The following is a 19,186-nucleotide window of genomic DNA, read 5'->3' as shown; positions in this document are numbered from 1 at the left end:
CTCAGGGTCCCCTTCCAGACCTCTTCTTGAGGGACAGAGAGAAAGGGAGAAAGAAAGAGATAAATGTCATTGAAGGAAATTGAGGCCTAGGATGTGGGTCACATAAATTACAAATAACACCTTCAGGGAAGCCTACAGCTGACCTCCTCATTCTTCACCATACTATCCCTGCCTTTTTTTTTTTAGTTCATAACATTCACAATTTAGAATTATTTATGTCCACTTATTTTGCTGCCTCTGTTAATATATATTCTTCTCACAGTATGTAAAATAAGGGAGTTAGCTGCAGGTTGTGAATTCTTGGAGGCATATATTTTTTTAACTGAAGAAACAGTCATACAACAGAAAATGAACCACTAACCATTTGAAAGTGTACAATAAGGTGTCATTTAGCGCATTCATAATGTTGTACAACCATCACCTCCATGTAGTTCTAAGACGTGCTCATCATCCCCAGGAGAAACCCATACCCATTAGCAGTCACTCCCCATCTCCCCATCCCCTGCCCCGGATAAACACAAATCTGCTTCCTGTTTTCAGGGATTTGCTTATTCAGAATACTTCATATAAAAGGAATCATACAACATGTGGACTTTTGTGTGTGACTTCCTTCACTTAGTATCATGTGTTCATGGTTCATCCACACTGTAGCATGTATGTATTCTTCATTCTTTTGTTTGGCTGAATAATAGCCATTGTATGGATATGCCATATTTAGTTTGTTTGCACATAAGCTAATGGACATTTGGGTTTGTGTCCACATTTTGGCTATCCTGAATAACACCACTGTAAACATTCACATACAAGTATTTGAATCCCTTCTTTCAATACTGTTGAGTGTATACCTAGGTGTGGAAATGTTGGGTCATATAGCTATTTTATGTTTAACTTTTTGATGAATCAAGCACTTAAAAAAAATCTCAAGTTGTTTTAATCCCTTTGAAGACCAGTTTTTCCTGGCACACAGAGAATACTCCATTACAGGAATGTGTCCACTGACACCCTATTGTGGCTAAATGCTAGTAAGACCTAATGATTTCCCTAAGTGCCGAGCACAGCGTTAGGCATATAGCAGGCACTCTTGACAAATATTTGTTAAATGAATGAATGAATGAATTATTAGTTAATGGCTACACAGTTCTGATGATTTTTCTTTTTTGCTTAACCCCCCCCTAAACAACTCTTATCTATACCCCACTGTACTAGTTGTTACCCCCTTCATTTTATGCTTCTTTGGAATAGCACACACTTCCTGACGGTGGATTTTGGCAAGCAAATGTGTCTTTTAGGCCTGGCAAAAAATCGAAAGAGAGCTGTAATGACTCCTTGGCACTGAATAGCTACCTCAATTACTTGATTATCTCCTTCTCCCACCTTGTATGTAACAGACTTTATTCTAATGTAGTTGACCTTCTTGATTTGAAAGATAAGGGAATGGAATGGGAGGATAAATGTGTGAGCCACATTTGGGTCAGTTGCAAATCACTGTTTTTCTCTCCAGGCATCACACAGGCAGCTTTTTCTAAAGTGACTGTAATAGTTCTTGTACTGTTAAATCTTGTTCCTGGATTGTTGTGAAGAAGAGAATCCAGATGCTCAGCTAACCCTATACCCCACCCCTCATGTTCTGATGAAAATACCAAGGAAATTTCTAACAGAGCGAAACAAAATCTAGATTGATCTTTAAAGACAGAGAACTATCAGAGTTCACTGAAATTTTACCCATTCACAACCAGATTTTCCAGAGTTAGATTATTTTTTTGAAATATAAAAAATGGTTTTTCTACTGTATGTAAACCACGTCTGGAGAATGTTAGGAAACAGCTTCCATAATCAGTGTTTTTATTTTTCGACTAATACCCCTTAAAATGTTTTTTAAATGTCATAATGGCATATGCTTTATTCAGTTCTCTTTCACAGGTCAATAGTTCCTGATAGCAGCTTTGCTTTCCTGGACTTCAAAAGAAAAATACAAGTAATAAATAAAATTAACTGTGAAGATGGTAAATAACCTTAATTATAAAGAACATCTATATTATATTTCTAATTACATGTATAAGACAAAAACTGAATCTATTCCATAAAACGGACAGAGGTGCATATATCCAGAATCTAGAGACTGGTGTAGTTTTAAAGATAAAATGTTTACCAAAATTCATGATCAGTGTTTCATGTAAAGAGTGACCTTTTGGAACTTAGCATAATTAGAAAGTAGCCCAATTTCTGCAGACATAAATGGGACAGAACAATGTTTCTGTATCTAGAAAGACGATTCCTCATTCAAAACAGCTTTGGAAGAAATGGAAATGGAAGCCAGAAATCAACTTACATGTTCATACCACCAGCTTGGGGCTCTAATTTAAAGGTAACACATGAGATCTTGCTTGCTTTTTCCACCACATTCTAATTTCATATTTTTCAACTCTTTCACCTCCTTTTCTCTTGTAAAGGATTGAGATAGTTTCTTACTATGTAAATTCAGCATATTTCCTCTTAAACTTCTCAGAGCAAAGGCATGCCATTTCATAAAAATAAAACAAAACCATTAAGCCCAGCAGGGGACCCTCAACATAATATAGGAATGAATATATAACTATCATTTATTAAAGGAGTGAATTAACTATTACTAAGCATTTAAAATTCATTCATTCAGTCAATACATATTTGTTGAGCAAAGACTATGTGCCTGGCCCACCTGGGGATAAAGCAGTGAATAAGCAAAGTACTTGCTTTTACGGAGCTTATATTCTACTGAGAGGAAATGAAGGAACACTGTACAAAAAGCATTCTACAATACCACTTCATACCCATTAGAAAGAGTATGACAAAAAGTAGAAAACAAATTTTGGCAGGGATGCAGAGAACTTGGAACCCTTGTGCATTGCTGGTGGCAATGTAAAATGGTGCAGCTGCTGTAGAAAACCTGTTGGTGATGCCTCAAAAAGTTAATCATAGAGTTACCATGTGATCTAGCAATTCTATTCCTAGGTACAACCTAAAAGAATTGAAAGCAGGGACTTAAACAGATGCTTGCACATCAACGTTCATAGTAGCATTACTCATCCAAAAGGATGAAATGACTCAAATGTCTATAAAAAGATAAATGGTTAAACAAAATGTAGTATATATGTACAATAGAAAACTCTTTGGACTTTAAAGGGAATGAAATTTGGTACATGCTGCAACATAGATGAACCTTGAAAACATCATGGTCAGTGAAATAAGTCAGACACAAAGGGACAAATATTTGATGACTCCATTTATGTAACATACTTAGAATAGGCAAATTCATATAGATAAATATAGAATAGAAGTGACCTAGAGCTGGGGAAAGGGAGGTATGTGGAGTTATTCTTTAACGGGTGCAAGTGTCTCTTTGGGATGATGAAAAATTTCTGGAGATGTTTAGTGGTTATGGTTGCACAATATTTTGAATGTACTTAATGCCACTAAAGTATACAATAGAAAATGGTTAAAATATTTTACCACAATTTAAAAAGACAATGAATTATACACATTAAATGTGTGAAAAACATGGTACATGAATTATATCTCAGAAAAGCTATTATTTTTAAAAAGCTTTATTGCATTATCTCTGTCATTCTTCCTCTAAGTAATCTCATTTAACTCTCACTTTAAATACCATCTGTGTTTTGCGTCCTGTATTTTTATCTCCAGCTCTGACTTCTCTCTGAACTCTAGATTTATATCTCCAGTTGCCTATTTTTCAAAAACTATTTGAAATAAAAAAAGTTGCTCCAGACCTAGGGTGCCCCACAAATATTTACTTTTATCCTCAAATCCACTCTTTCATTAGTCTCCCCTGTCTCACCGAGAGCCACACCATTCACCTAGTTGCTCAGGCAAATCAGCTGGAAGCCCTTTGACATATTACAGCCTTACCTCAATGGAACCATCACAGAGTGAATGAGGAGGTACTACTAAATTGATAAGTAGGATAAATATATTTCAATGCAATATTTAAAAAATCAAATTAATACAAAAAACCACAGGAACAATAAAGTTTTATAATTCTTTAGCATACCACTCTGTGTTATATTTATCTGGTCAATGATCACCAATTGATATTTTCTTGGTTTTGTTTCTTTATAAAGGTAGGTATATATTTTCTCAAGAGAATATGTATCATTTCAGCTTCTGGATCTGTCTAATACCACTTTTTTCTTTTCTTTTTCCCTCTGCATACATGGGTGGTTGTGACTTCCTGCTGTGGCCAAACCCTGGATTGCTTCATGTCCTGCCACTTCAATCTTCTGACATATTTATAACCCATTTCCTTTATTAAATTCCCCCCTATTGAACTACTTGGAATGAATTTGCTTTAAGTGACTAGATTTGATTCTGATCAATACAGCAGTTTAGGAAACGAATGTCTGAGTGTTTAATCTACATTTTACATAGATTCCTAAAAGTCTCCTGTGAGGTAGAAGAGGTAAACACATTATACAACTATAGATTTGTAAATATTACAATAACGTTGTCTAAACATGGCACATTTAATAAATTAAGGTACTTTTGCATTTATTATGCATCCTAACTGATGCACACGTCCTATCTATGATGAAAGTCTTTTATTTATATGACTAAAAGGAAAAGGGGGAAAGCAGAATCAAACTGTGAGCTTACCTTTAAGGCAGAATGAGATATTTTTGGGTAGAGACTCACTTATTCTATATAATTTATGCATATTTCACAGTTGATTTCTTTGCAATATTTATTTATGCAATTTTAGTATCAATTTCAGTCAATGGTAATTTTTAGATTTTTCAAACTAAAAAGAAGAGCCATTAATCTAAATCATCTACAATTCACTAAAAGAAAAATGGTTTGAGTACCAGCAATCTAATGACTTTACGTGGCAAAAGAATAGGTCATTTTTAGAAAAAAGAAAATGATCTAATAATTTGCATTCCTTTATAAATATAAACATGCTTAGAATGTGACAATTATGTTAAAGATTCTTGTCACCAACGAAGGTAGGAATTAGACACTTTACACCTAGATTTGCAAAATATGCTGTTAGAGATATGGTTACAAATGAGAAAAACAAAACACAAATGGGTCTAATCTTTATCCAAACATGATCAAGAATACAAGAAGAAGAGGAGTTTTGCATGGGTGGAAGAATCCACTAGCAAGCTGTGTGATCATGGACTTGTCTTGCCTGAATTTCTACCCTTATAGAATTATAAGGATACATAATACCTCATCAAATTGTTCTGAGAAGCTAACAGCATCCTGATGTGCATATGCTTTGCAATGAATAAACTGCTATGTAATATGTATTACTGCTGTAACTATTATCTGCAGTGATGCCTTAACCCCTTGGATTATTGTCAACCACACAACATCTCTTAAATCTTCTCACTATACCTGATGTTGTTTCACATACTTCTAATTATTCCTAATACTTCACCACTAGTGAAATACAGAATTTATATCAAGGTCACCACTTTTTAAAAGCTTAATCTCCATCCCAGCAGCACCTCATATGAGATAAATCACATAGTTCTTTATATTTAATCTCTTTACCCTACTGTGAATGCAGCCCTCTTCGATTTCTGTTCTTTAGATCCAACTTTTCATTTTTATAGAAATGTTCAGTAGGAATAGAACACCCTTTCTGGGAGTGAAGTCCCATACATGTGAAATTCAGTTAAACTTGTCTCATATTATTACCAGAAAGAGCTGCAGTTGACATGAGACATCCCTCAATGCAGCAGTAGAGAGAAAAAGAAACAAAACACCATGGATGAGGGCTTGCCTGTTATTAGCTCTGCTCTCTATTCTTAGTTTTAGATGGATGCATCACCAAAGGGATTCTAGATCTAGAGAGTTAAATATTTGTGGATGTCAACAGCTGTGTCCATGGTTCAAACATTCCAAAATTCAGTATTTTCAGAAGTAGAGGCCATATGAAAAACACTTATCCATAGCCAGAGGGGAAGTGAAATAATTACAAGGGAGACTTTGCAACAGTCAGCTGTCAAAACTACTTTCCTGGGGATTTCGGGAAGATGGCGGTGTGAGTAGCGCAGCAGAAATCTCCTCCCAAAACCATATAGATTTTTGAAAATAAAACAAATAAAACTACTCCTAACAGAGAGACCAGAGGATACAGTACAACAGCTGGGCTACATCTACACCTGTAAGAACTCAGCACCTCACGAATGGGGTAAGATACAAGCTGCCGCCTGGCAGGACCCGATACTCCCCCCACCCCAGCCCACTGGAGGGGAGGAGAGGAGTTGGAGAAGGGAGGGAGTGGAAGTGCAGGAATGCTAAATAACCAGCCCTAGTAATCTGCACTGGAAGTGCAGACACACATTGCATGGTGTGCTAGATATTAGGGAAACGGAAAAGTAAGATCTGCGAGCGGGTCCCCACAGCCGGCTCTCCCGGGACAAAAGAAAAGTGAGTGCTTTTTGAAAGTCTTAAAGGGACAGGGGCTTCACAGCTGGATGGAACTGTCCCGGCACACTCAGACCAGCAGCTGGAAATCCCGGGGAACTCCAGGCGCCCCAGCCCCCTGGGATGCAATGCAGCTCTGAAACCTCTCACAGCAACAAGCAGCCTGCAATTCATTCCCCCTCCCACGCAGCCCTGCTACACTGGGAGAACAGCCTGGGAGGGGCCGCACCCACAGCAACTGCTCAGAGCCTCCTCCCAGTGTGCAGCCACTGGAGCGGAGCCGTCACCAGCGTGCACCTGGCCAAGGCAGGATGTGAAGGGGCACTGTTCATGCAGAAGAGCATACCCAGCATGCCTGCCTCTCCCTGCAGGGCTCTGGGCTGCCTGCCCGTGGCAGCTCAGGGGATTAACTCAGATGCTGCTCCCAGTGTGAGGGTGACCGACACAGGCAGCAGAGAGGCGAAGGGCAATCAGCAAGCAGGAAGGGACTTTCTTCTCCCAGCTAACACATGTGCTACCTGCATATGACTACCTCTATTGCCAAGAAAAGGCAGAAGAATTCAGTCCAGTACAGAATCACTCAGACAACCCCTGAGAGAGGCCCTGGGGAGATGGATTTAACCAATCTTCCTGAAAAAGAATTTAAAATAAAAGTCATAACCATGCTGATGGACCTGCAGAGAAATATGCAAGAGCTAAAGGATCAAGTTGGGAGGGAGAATACAGAAATAAAACAATCTCTGGAAGGACTTAGAAGCAGACTGGATGAGGTGCAAGAGGCTGTTAATGGAATAGAAATCAGAGAACAGGAATACAGAGAAGCTGAGGCAGAGAGAGATAAAAGGATCTCCAGGAATGAAAGAATATTAAGAGAACTGTGTGACCAATCCAAACGGAACAATATTCACATTATAGGGGTACCAGAAGAAGAAGAAGAGAGAGAAAAGGATAGAAAGTGTCTTTGAAGAAGTAATTGCTGAAAACTTCCACAAACTAGAGAACGAAATAGTCTCTCAGACCATGGAAGCACACAGATATCCAAACACAAGGGACCCAAGGAAGACAACACCAAGACATATAATAATTAAAATGGCAAAGATCAAAGACAAATAAAGAGTATTAAAGGAAGTCAGAGAAAGAAAAAAGGTCACCTAAAAAGGAAAACCCATCAGGCTATCATCAGACTTCTCAACAGAAACCTTATAGGCCAGAGGAGAATGGCACAATATATTTAATGCAATGAAACAGAAGGGCCTTGAACCAAGAATACTGTATCCAGCATGATTATAATTTAAATATGAAGGAGGGATTAAACAATTTCCAGACAAGCAAAAGTTGAGGGAATTTGCCTACCACAAAGCACCTCTAACAGATATTTTAAAGGGACTGCTCTAGAGGGAAGCACTCCTAAAGCTAAATAGATATCACTACAGAAAATAAAACCACAGCAAAGAAAGCACACCAACCAACAAAATACTAACTAAAGGCAAAATATAAATTCAACTATGCACAAAAACAGTCAAAGGAAACACAAAAGAGTACAGAATAAAACACTTAATATATAAAGAATGGAGGGGGAAGAATAAGAAGGGAGAGAAATAATCATCACACTGTGTTTATAAGAGCTTAATAAGTGAGTTAACTTAGATGGTTAGATAGTAAAGAAGCTACCCTTGAACCTTTGGTAACCACAAATCCAAAGCCTGCAATGGCAATAAGTACATATCTTTCAATAATCACCCTAAATGTAAATGGACTGAATGCACCAATCAAAAGACACAGAGTAATAGAATGGATAAAAAAGCACAGCCCATCTATATGTTGCTTACAAGACACTAACTTCAAACCCAAAGACACACACAGACTAAAAGTGAAGGGATGGAAAAAGATATTTCATGCAAACAATGGGGAGAAAAAAGCAGGTGTTGCACTACTTGTATCAGACAAAATAGACTTCAAAACAAAGAAAGTAACAGGAGACAAAGAAGGACATTTACATAATGATATAAAGGGCTCAGCCCAACAAGAGGATATAACTTTCATAAACATATATGCACCCAATACAGGAGCACCAACATATGTGAAACAAATGCTAACACAATTAAAGGAGGAAATAGAATAAAATGCATTCATTTTATGAGACTTCAACATACCACTCACTCCAAAGGACAGATCCACCAGACAGAAAATAAGTAAGGACACAGAGGCACTGAACAACACACTAGAACAGATGGACCTAACAGACATCTACAGAACTCTACACCCAAAAGCTGCAGGATACACATTCTTCTCAAGTGCACATGGAACATTTTCCAGAATAGACCAAATACTAGGCCACAAAAAAACCTCAGTAAATTCGAAAAGACTGAAATTCTACCAGCAAACTTCTCAGACATCAAAGGTATAAAACTAGAAATAAATTGTACAAAGAAAACAAAAAGACTCGTGAACACATGGAGGCTTAACAACTTGCTCCTAAATACTCAATGGATCAATGACCAAATTAAAATAGAGATCAAGCAATATATGGAGACAAATGACATCAACAGCACAAAGCCCCAATTTCTGTGGGACGCAGTGAAGGCAGTTTTAAGAGGAAAGTATACAGCAATCCAGGCCTATTTAAAGAAGGAAGAACAATCCCAAATGAATAGTCTAAAGTCACAATTATTGAAACTGGAAAAAGAAGAACAAATGAGGCCCAAAGTCAGCAGAAGGAGGGACATAATCAAGATCAGAGGAGAAATAAATAAAATTGAGAAGAATAAAACAATAGAAAAAAATCAATGAAACCAAGAGCTGGTTCTTTGAGAAAACAAAGAAAATAAATAAACCCCTAGCCAGACTTAATAAGAGAAACAGAAAATCTACACACATCAACAGAATCAGAAATGAGAAAGGAGAAATCACAACGGACACCACAGAAATACAAAGAATTATTAGAGAATACTATGAAAATCTATTCGCTAACAAGCTTGAAATCCTAGAAGAAATCGACAACTTCTTAGAAAAATACAACCTTCCAAGACTGACCAAGGAAGAAACACAAAATTTAAACAAACCAATTACAAGCAAAGAAATTGAAGCATAAATCAAAAAACTACCCAAGAACAAAACCCCCGGGCCAGATGGATTTAACTCAGAATTTTATCAGACATACAGAGAAGACATAATAACCATTCTCTTTAAAGGTTTCCAAAACATAGAAGAGGAGGGAATACTTACAAACTCCTTCTATGAAGCCAGCATCACTCTAATACCAAAACAAGGCAAAGACACCACAAAAAAAGAAAATTACAGACCAATATTCCTGATGAACATAGATGCAAAAATACTCAACAAAATACTAGCAAACCGAATTCAAAAATACATCAAGAAGATCATACACCATGATCAAGTGGGATTCATCCCAGGGATGCAAGGATGGTACAACATTCAAAAATTCATTAACATAATCCCACCACATCAACAAAAAGAAGGACAAAAACCACATGATCATCTCCATAGATGCTGAAAAAGCATTCGACAAAATTCACCATCCATTCATGATAAAAACTCTCAAGAAAATGGGTATAGAGGGAAAGTACCTCAACATAATAAAGGCCATATATGATAAACGCACAGCCAACATCATATTGAACAGCGAGAAGCTGAAAGCCTTTCCTCTAAGATCACGAACAAGACAGGGATGCCCACTCTCCCCACTGTTATTCAACATAGTACTGGGGATCCTAGCCACGGCAGTCAGAAAAAACAAAGAAATACACGGGATCCAAATTGGTAAAGAAGAAGTCAAACTGTCACTATTTTCAGATGACATGATATTGTACCAACAAAACCCTAAAGACTCCACTCCAAAGCTACTAGAGCAAATATCTGAATTCAGCAAAGTTGCTGGATACAAAATTAATACACAGAAATCTGTTGCATTTGTATATGCTAATGATGAACTAGCAGAAAGAGAAATCAGGAAAACAATTCCATTCACAATTGCATCAAAAATAAAATACCTAGGAATAAACCTAACCAAGGAAGTGAAAAACCTATACCCTGAAAACTACAAGACACTCTTAAGATAAATTAAAGAGGACACTAACAAATGGAAATTCATCCCATGCTCTTGGCTAGGAAGAATTAATATTGTCAAAATGGCCATCCTGCCTAAAGCAATCTACAGATTCAATGCAATACCTGTCAAAATACCAACAACATTCTTCAAACAACTGGAACAAATAGTTTTAAAATTCATATGGAACCACAAAAGACCCCAAATAGCCAAAGCAATCCTTAGAAGGAAGAATAAAGCAGGGGGGAACTCGCTTTCTAACTTCAAACTCTACTACAAAGCCACAGTAATCAAGACAATTTGGTACTGGCACAAGAACAGAGCCACAGAACAGTGGAACAGGATAGAGAGTTCAGATATTATCCCAAACATATACGGTCAATTAATACATGATAAAGGAGCCATGGACATACAATGGGGAAGTGACAGCCTCTTCAACAGCTGGTGTTGGCAAAACTGGACAGCTATGTGTAAGAGAAAGAAACTGGATCATTGTCTAACCCCATACACAAAAGTAAATTCGAAATGTATCAAAGACCTAAATGTAAGTCATGAACCCATAAAACTCTTATGAAAAAACATAGGCAAAAATCTCTTGGATATAAACATGAACAACTTCTTTGTGAACATATCTCCCCAGGCAAGGGAAACAAAAGCAAAAATGAACAAGTGGGACTATATCAAGCTGAAAAGCTTCTGTACAGCAAAGGACACCACCAATAGAACAAAATGGCATCCTACAGTGTGGGAGAATATATTCATAAATGAGAGATTCGATGAAGGGTTGACATCCTAAACATATAAAGAGCTCATGCACCTCAACAAACAAAAAGCAAATAATCCAATAAAAAAATGGTCAGAGGAGCTGAACAGACAGTTCTCCAAAGAAGAAATTCAGATGGGCAACAGACACATGAAAAGATGCTCCACATCGCTGGTCATCAGAGAAATGTAAATTAAAACGACAATGAGATATCACTTCACAGCAACCACCATCCAAAAGACAAACAACAACAAATGTTGGTGAGGTTGTGGAGAAAGGGGAACCCTTCTACACTGCTAGTGGGAATGTAAATTAGTTCAGCCACTGTAGAAAGCCATATGGAGGTTCCTCAAAAAGCTCAAAATAGAAATACCATTTGACCCAGAAATTCCACTCCTAGGAATTTAACCTAAGAATGCAGCATCCCAGTTTCAAAAAGATATATGCACCCCTATGTTTATCATAGCATTATTTATAATAGCCAAGAATTGGATGCAACATAAGAATCCATCAGTAGATGAATGGATAAAGAAGACGTTGAACATTATACAGCCATAAGAAGAAAACAAATCCTACCATTTGCAACAACATGGATGGAGCTAGAACGTATTATGCTCACTGAAGTAAGCTGGGCAGAGAAAGATAAGTATGAAATGATTTCACTCATCTGTGGAGTATAAGAATCAAGTAAAAACTCAAGAAGCAAAACAGCAGCAGACACACAGAACCCAATAATGAACTAACAGTTACCAAAGAGAAAGGGACTGGGGAGGATGGATGGGAAGGGAGGGATAAGAGGGTGTGGGGGGAAGAAAGGGGACATTATGATTAGCATGTATAATGAGGAGGGGCATGGGGAGGGCTGTACAACACAGAGAAGACAAGTAGTGACTCTATAGCATCTTACCATGCTGATGGACAGAGACTGTAATGGGGTATAGGTGGGGGGGGACTTGGTTATGGGGGGAGTCTAGTAAACATAATGTTCCCCATGCAATTCTAGATTAATGATACCAAAAAAAACACACAGAAAAACTGACTTTCCTTCCTGTCAATGCCATTAGAATATTTCTCATGTTCTTCTCATATGAAACAACTGTTACAAAGAATTAAAAATGGCTTTATTGCATACATAATTTCCAGTTGTAATACCTGCTTCCTCCTTAAAAGTCAATTATGATTACAACAAGAAAAATAAAGAGAGCAAGAACTCTTATGTAATGGGAGTTCAGCCCCATCTTATTTAGTTTTACCAGAATGAATGGCTTTCCCTAGTTATTCTTCATATGCACATGAAGAACATCATAATGATTAACCAGATATCTTTTCCCTGAGAGCTTTCTTAAAGCTACAATTTATGCAACAGCATTGTAGTCATTGCCACTCTCAAAACCCTTCTGTTCTCTAGTCTATTAAATACAATTGTCATTGACTACCTTGGTTGCTAATTTGCAAAAGCTGTGACATTGTTTCTGGCTTCTGTTTTTCTTTTACTAATATGGATTTACTTGGAATCCAAATTTTATAAAGTATTGCTGCATAATTTGACTTTGTATTTACCGATGTCTTTATTTACCAATTATATTGTGTATAATGTATAAAGCACATTACATGAATAAGTCATTAATTTGAATTGTGGCTGTGGATATGTTAGTTTCTCATTTGTCAAGTAAGAATATACATGAAGGTTTACATCCTTTCCTAAAATTCCAAAATAACATTATTGATAATATCATGCATGTTATATTACCTGGTTCCATTAGGGCAGTATTGAGAGATTTTACACAGAGGTATTATTTCTTTGTGTGTCCATGTGTGTCCTCTATGTCTACCTGTAACACACCTCTTTCTCTTCACTAATAAAAGTCTTTCAGCAGTAGTGTAACCTATTTTCCTCACTTTCTCGACATAGGCTTGTCCCTTTCTCTACTATAATCTGGGTTTTCTCACCAATATTTCTCAGAAAATGTTGTTACCAGGGTTGTCACTAACCTTATAGTTTTCAACTGCTTGTTATCTGGCCTGAGCACAGTATGACATTTAATGCTATTATGTCCATTAATCTTGTCACTTACATAGTAAAGATAACACACGCACCACAACAGTAGAGCACCATTTTCAAGTAACTAAAGGACTGTGGATGAAGCAAGATTTTATAACCAGCAAGGTTTCAAGCATTAAAAAAACAAATCTCAGTAAACACTGTACATGTGAACTGTTCCTATAAATAAAGAATGAGAATTTTACAATGAAAAGGTTAAGAAAGTCTTGGAGAAATTTTGGTAGTGAGTCTACTCGACTGAATATCTGGTACTAAAATAAAGGCAGTATTAAGGTTGAAGGAATAATATGTAAATGTTATTTGCTCTGATAAAGTAGAAATAATAAACTAAAAAATGCAAAGAGAAGGAGAAAGGAACAAAGAGTAGCCTGTTTTATTAACAAGTAGGTAGAAATTAAAATATTTAAAGATGACATGATAGCAAAAGTCTAAGGAAGAAAAAAAAGACTAAAGTGATTACATAAAGGTATTAATATAATGAATATAAAGATCACTTGTGGGAACAAATTATGAACACAAAATATAACAAAATAGTATGACAGAGCTGTAGAATCTTTTTATATTAAGGATAATAATTCTTTTGAAGTATACTGCAAATATATTTCCTAGTTATTTAATCATTTAATTTTATTCTGATTGTACTGTAGATTGTTTTTTATTTTTGTTTGTAATAATAGTACCAATCTTTCATTTTATACCTTTTGGATTTTTTGTCTTCTGGAAAGACCTCCTGTATTCTGTAATTATATATGTTTTTTAATTCTCTGATATTTTCTTCTAGTAATTTCATAGTTTTAGCACTGATCTATTTATTTTTATATCAGTTCTAAGATAGGCAAAGTTTACTTTTTTTCCAGCAGCTTCTCTTTCTTACCAGTATCACTGAGTGAAAACTATCTTTTCTCCACTTACATGTGCTGCCACTCTTACTGTATAATAAACTCCTATATGTTTGGGAATTATTTCTTAGATCTCCAATGGTTCAAATTCTCTCTCCTAAAGTGTATGCACCTGTAATACACTGTTTAATAGGACATAATATCTGGTAAGTCAAGCTTTTCACCATTACTTATTATTTAAAAATATTTCTTCACTATTTTTGGGTGTTTGTTTTTCCACATAAATTTTAGAACTATATTGACTGGTTCTAATGGGGCATCTTCACGAATGAAGATGTGCTTCAAAATAAGTAATTTAATGTATTACATTTGTGAAAAATCCCAAAAAATTTGCATGTTATTTTAAGATGATAACCAGTTGGGCACCTGCCACCAAATTCTCTATCAGTGTTTCCAAATGATCCTCTTCTTTTAGGGGTACTTCCACAGAGAAGTAGAAAGATGTCAGGCTTTGGAGTCAGATAGATTTGTACCTTGCCTCAATGGCTTACTATTTTGTAACCTTGAGTCTATCACTTAAGTTGGTTGAAAGTTAGTTTCTACATGTGAAAAATGGGGATATAAATGCCTGCTTTGTAAAGTTCCTGGAGAATTAGATAAATTGTATTTTAATAACTTTGAAATATGTCTGACACTTGGTGGGAACTCCATAGAAAATAATTTCAAAAAGATGTTCACAACAAACTAATTTATAGCGCCAATCTAGATTTCTCTCCTAACCCCAGAATTACCATGGCTTTTTATTTGTCTCATAAATTTCTATTTTAAAGCTTAACTATCACCTCTTTAGGGAATAGTTTTTCTCACTTCCCCACATTTAGTACTTCCTCTCCTTTATCACTCTTCCAAAAGTCTATAAACTGTGGAACATTCTATTTCTCTCATTACCTGTTTGCTTCTCCAAGGAAACTGTGAACTCCTCCATGGCAAGTTCCTTGTCACTGGTCCTATTGTCCAATCCTAGTATATTCCTTCTCTCATAATTCATTCTCAAAAGTAGCTATTGGTTGCACACACATGTTTCTTTTGTATGGGAAGGAACAGAGTTCGTAGGATATATTTATATTTGTACTTATTTATTCTTTGTTCTTTGTTTTACAAAAGCAAAGGGAAAAAAGGATGACACTGCGTCACTCCGTAGAAATGTTTTTTGTCATTATCTTGTAAAACTGCAAGGACTGAGGTGGATTCCTCGCCCAACTTGCTTGTAGGAAGTGCCGGCACCAGAACGGAAAGCGCAGAGCACTGGACATCAAACCACTGAGGGAACGGACCGTGCAGCCTGAGGCAGCACGCAGGCGCACTGTAGGCTGTGTGGCCCCGCCTCTTCACGTGCCCCACGCTCCATCCCCGTTACGTTGACGTCTCTCTCTCGTCAACTTCGGTATAGCGTGACGAGAAGGCGAAGTGAGGTGAGGCGGGAGACGACTGCTTGTCCAGATTCAGGTATTTCCTCAAATTTGTAAGAATTTTGCGTAGTTCTTCTTTGAGGGTGGGTTTCTTGGAATCCATTTTGAAGTTAGGCTTGTGGAATTGGGATGTTTGCAGAACTATAATATGATAGACGCATTTTTTCACTACTGTTCATCAATGTACTATGTTTCCTCTTCAGTAAGGGCCCCTCTTTTATACTACAATGGAAAGAGCTTTAGAACGAACTTTGGAGCATGCGGAGCATGTCATTGAATGTGCCAAGCAGAGCCCTTCTAAAAGAAAATACTCATTTAGTGGGGAAAAGTCTCTTTTTGAAAAACTTAATGACATATACAATCAAGAATGTGAGAAAGAGCCTGAGATTACAGAGGAATTAAGAAGCAGTGTGAATTTATTGGGAAAACTTGTTGCAAGAGAGCTGTTGCCATGTTTCGTGGTCAACTTGTACCCAGGAGAAGGGGGATATTCGTTGATGCTCAAGGGGGAAAAGGGCTCATTGTTTTCGGAGATCATTCAACTGCCTTACAAAAAACAGCAGTTGCTTGAGTACCTGGATGCAGAAGAAGTGCCTCCCATTTTGGTGGATCTCCTGAAAGAATCTCAGGTTAACATTTTTCACTCTGGCTGTGTCATAGCAGAAATAAGAGACTACGGAGAGTCCAATAACATGGAAACTCCTGGTTACCAAAGCAGGCACATTCTCTTACACCCAACAATGCAGACTTTAGTCCATGATGCACAGTCTATAGCCAGTGATCACCAGAAATGGATCCAGGAAGACAGACTTTTGCTTGAGAGCCAACTGCTCTCAGCTACTGCTCAACCACTGTGTCTAGATCCTTCCGTATCAGTAGCCTGTACTGTAAACAGGCTGCTCTATGACAAGCAAAAGATGAACACTCACCCAATGAAAAGGAGCTTCGAGAGGTATTCTACCCCCTCTCTGAATGAGCAGGAGGAACTGTCTCATTGCCCACCTCCTTTTGAGCCAAGCATGTTGACTACAGACAAAGAAGTCAAAGAAAGTGGATCAGGTCAGCAGCATGATGCCGTTATTTCTAAAGCAGGAGATTATGTAGATATGTGGGAACAGAGACCCTGTGACTTGGATGTACTTTCTGAACTGGATGTGGAGAATTACACTGAAGGGAAGATGTCTGTCAAATATGATGATTCAGAACCAATAGCCTGGCCAGCCTATGAGGTACATAATGATTCTCAATTTGGATGGGAATCTGGCAGTCTGTCCCAGAAAACAAAGCTATCTGTGATGATGTCATTTAATGATCCATTTATCTCTGGAGAAAGTTCATGTAAAAAAGTCAGATGTGAGCGACAGATGCCTCCCACCAACTCCTCTACAGATGACTACCCAAATAGTTACAGGCCTGGGTCAAAGCATGATGCTGCGAAGGTAGTCAGGAAGTCCAAGAAAATGGTCCCCCAAAGCACCAAATGTCCAGGCAAGAAATCCCACAGCTACAGTGGCTCAGCTGGACTCAGCCAACCTTTCACAGGCAGAGAAAAACAACAGCCTAAGACCATAGCGGCTCAGGCTTCAGTCCAGACGAAGGGAATCACGGCAACACCTCCACCTATCAGACATCCATCCAGCTCAGGCAGGAGCTCCTCAGGTAACAGTTTTCTTCCACAGAAGGTCAGCTGCTTTCTTCAATCTCCTGCTCTTGGTCCTAAGCAACCAAGTCTTTCCGAGAAATTGTCTGTGGGAGTGAATGAAGTTAACACACTTCCTGCCACTGCACTGCCCACTGCCAGCTCATTACAAATAGTCCAAGCCACCCAGGTTACTGCCAACAACACTGGCCTGAACATCATCAGAGAGGGGGTCCTCGCTGGTGTATCCCAGGCTGTGGTGAGAGGTCCCAACCTCATGCAGGGCTCCAGCCTTGGGGTCCAGGGTGCTGTGGGAATTCAGCCCTACATCCTGCCCTCAGGAGCTTGTCCACCAAATGCAGTGCCTGCTGCACTGCAGCTTTGTCAAATAGGTACTCAGTTATTTTTAATAAATGCTTTAGTTCTCAGTCCCATAACTGTGCTCCAGCTTCCACCTGTACAAGTTCTGCACATCCAACAGTGGCCTGTGCAGCAGTGGCAGCAGCAGCAGCAGCAATGTTTCTATCAGCTGGTTCCACAGCAGCAGTTGCAGCAACCCAGAGTTCCTGATCCCCAGAAGCCAGCACCACAGAGTTCCAGCGCACAACACTCAACTGCTCAGAAAACAGCCTCCGCTGCTCTGCCGGCTGTGGTAGTGGGTTGCCATGGACAGGGACACTTTCTGCAGCCCCAGGGGAAGGTGCTGCTTCAGGTTGGCCCTGGCCAGGGAAGACCTCAGCAGAGCCTTCCTCAGCAGGGGCCCCAGCAGCTCCAGCTAGTGGGGCCTAGGCCACCACCCCCAACAACCTCCCGGCCAGCAGCTGCAGTGAACAATCTTGGAGCAACCAGTGGCTATGGCCACAATGCCCGTCCAAATAGTTCAGCTACCACAAGGCCCGCAGGCAGCAAGGATCCTGAAGGTAAGTGAATGGAGTCCCATCCACCACTCTCAAATCCTGCATCATGCATTGATTAGTTTTTCTCTTTATAACACACACACACACACACACACACACACAGAATTGAATCAAAGAGTTTCTGAGTTCTTACTTCATTTTTGTCTTTAATGTCTCAGTTCCTTACTTTCCTAGGTGTACAAACTATATAGAAGCACAATCCTATGCTTTTTAAATAAAAACAGGTAAATTATTTAAAGAAAAAATACAAATGAACTATGACACTGGCCACTATGAAATCAAAACCCCAGCTCCGTAGTTTACTAATCTTAAGACTATTTCCGAATTTTCCTGAGTCTCCACCTATAAAATGTGAACAGTAATATCTACTCCTTAAGTTTACTGTCAAGGTTAATGTGATATATATTAAATATTTAAATTTAAATTTAAATTTTAATAATAAAACATTCAATAGCTGAAAGAAACATAAGTATTTATGCTGAAAATAAACTATAGAAGTAATATTAGTGCAAATAGTAGTTTTGTTACATTGCATAGAAGTCAACCTTAGAATCAAAGGCAAATATGCCATGGAAATTTAATTTAAAAAAAGCACATTAGACTTAAAAATACACACACATACACATATATGTTCCTTAGGTTTTCAAATTATATATAGATATAGTATAGTACATATTTAATATACATTAATATAAATTTAATATAACACAATGTATTAATATAGATTTAATCCTTTATTAATAAACAGTAGCCCTTTTACTCTAAGATGCTGCACATGTTGAATTCTCTCTCTGCTAAAAATGGATGCATTAGACACTTGTAATTCATTCTTCAGTAATTGAGGGATGATTTGGATATATGACTCAATATCATTTGCTAGCCAATATTCTTCAAATGCATTATTAATGCGGTGCTTATTATTTTGCAAACACTTCGTAATATACAAATGCACCTGCTGTCTGCCATTCATCTTGCTCTTCTATTCTGTCTCAATTATTT

At 37.8% G+C, this 19,186-nt stretch overlaps 1 protein-coding gene and 1 pseudogene across 1 annotated transcript in view; one reads left to right on the top strand and one right to left on the bottom strand.

Moving 5' to 3' along the window:
* The window catches only part of IL1RAPL1 (interleukin 1 receptor accessory protein like 1), a 1,253,736-nt gene that overhangs the window by 497,778 nt on the left and 736,772 nt on the right, over nt 1–19,186 (bottom strand). The gene's annotated exons all lie outside the window — the stretch shown is intronic.
* LOC108398806 (transcription factor SPT20 homolog pseudogene) overlaps nt 15,843–19,186 on the top strand; it is a 43,682-nt pseudogene continuing 40,338 nt past the window's right edge.

The sequence above is a fragment of the Manis javanica genome, chromosome X, assembly GCF_040802235.1.
Source record: "Manis javanica isolate MJ-LG chromosome X, MJ_LKY, whole genome shotgun sequence".
NCBI lineage: Eukaryota > Metazoa > Chordata > Mammalia > Pholidota > Manidae > Manis > Manis javanica.
This window is presented reverse-complemented; position numbering and strand designations above follow the sequence as displayed.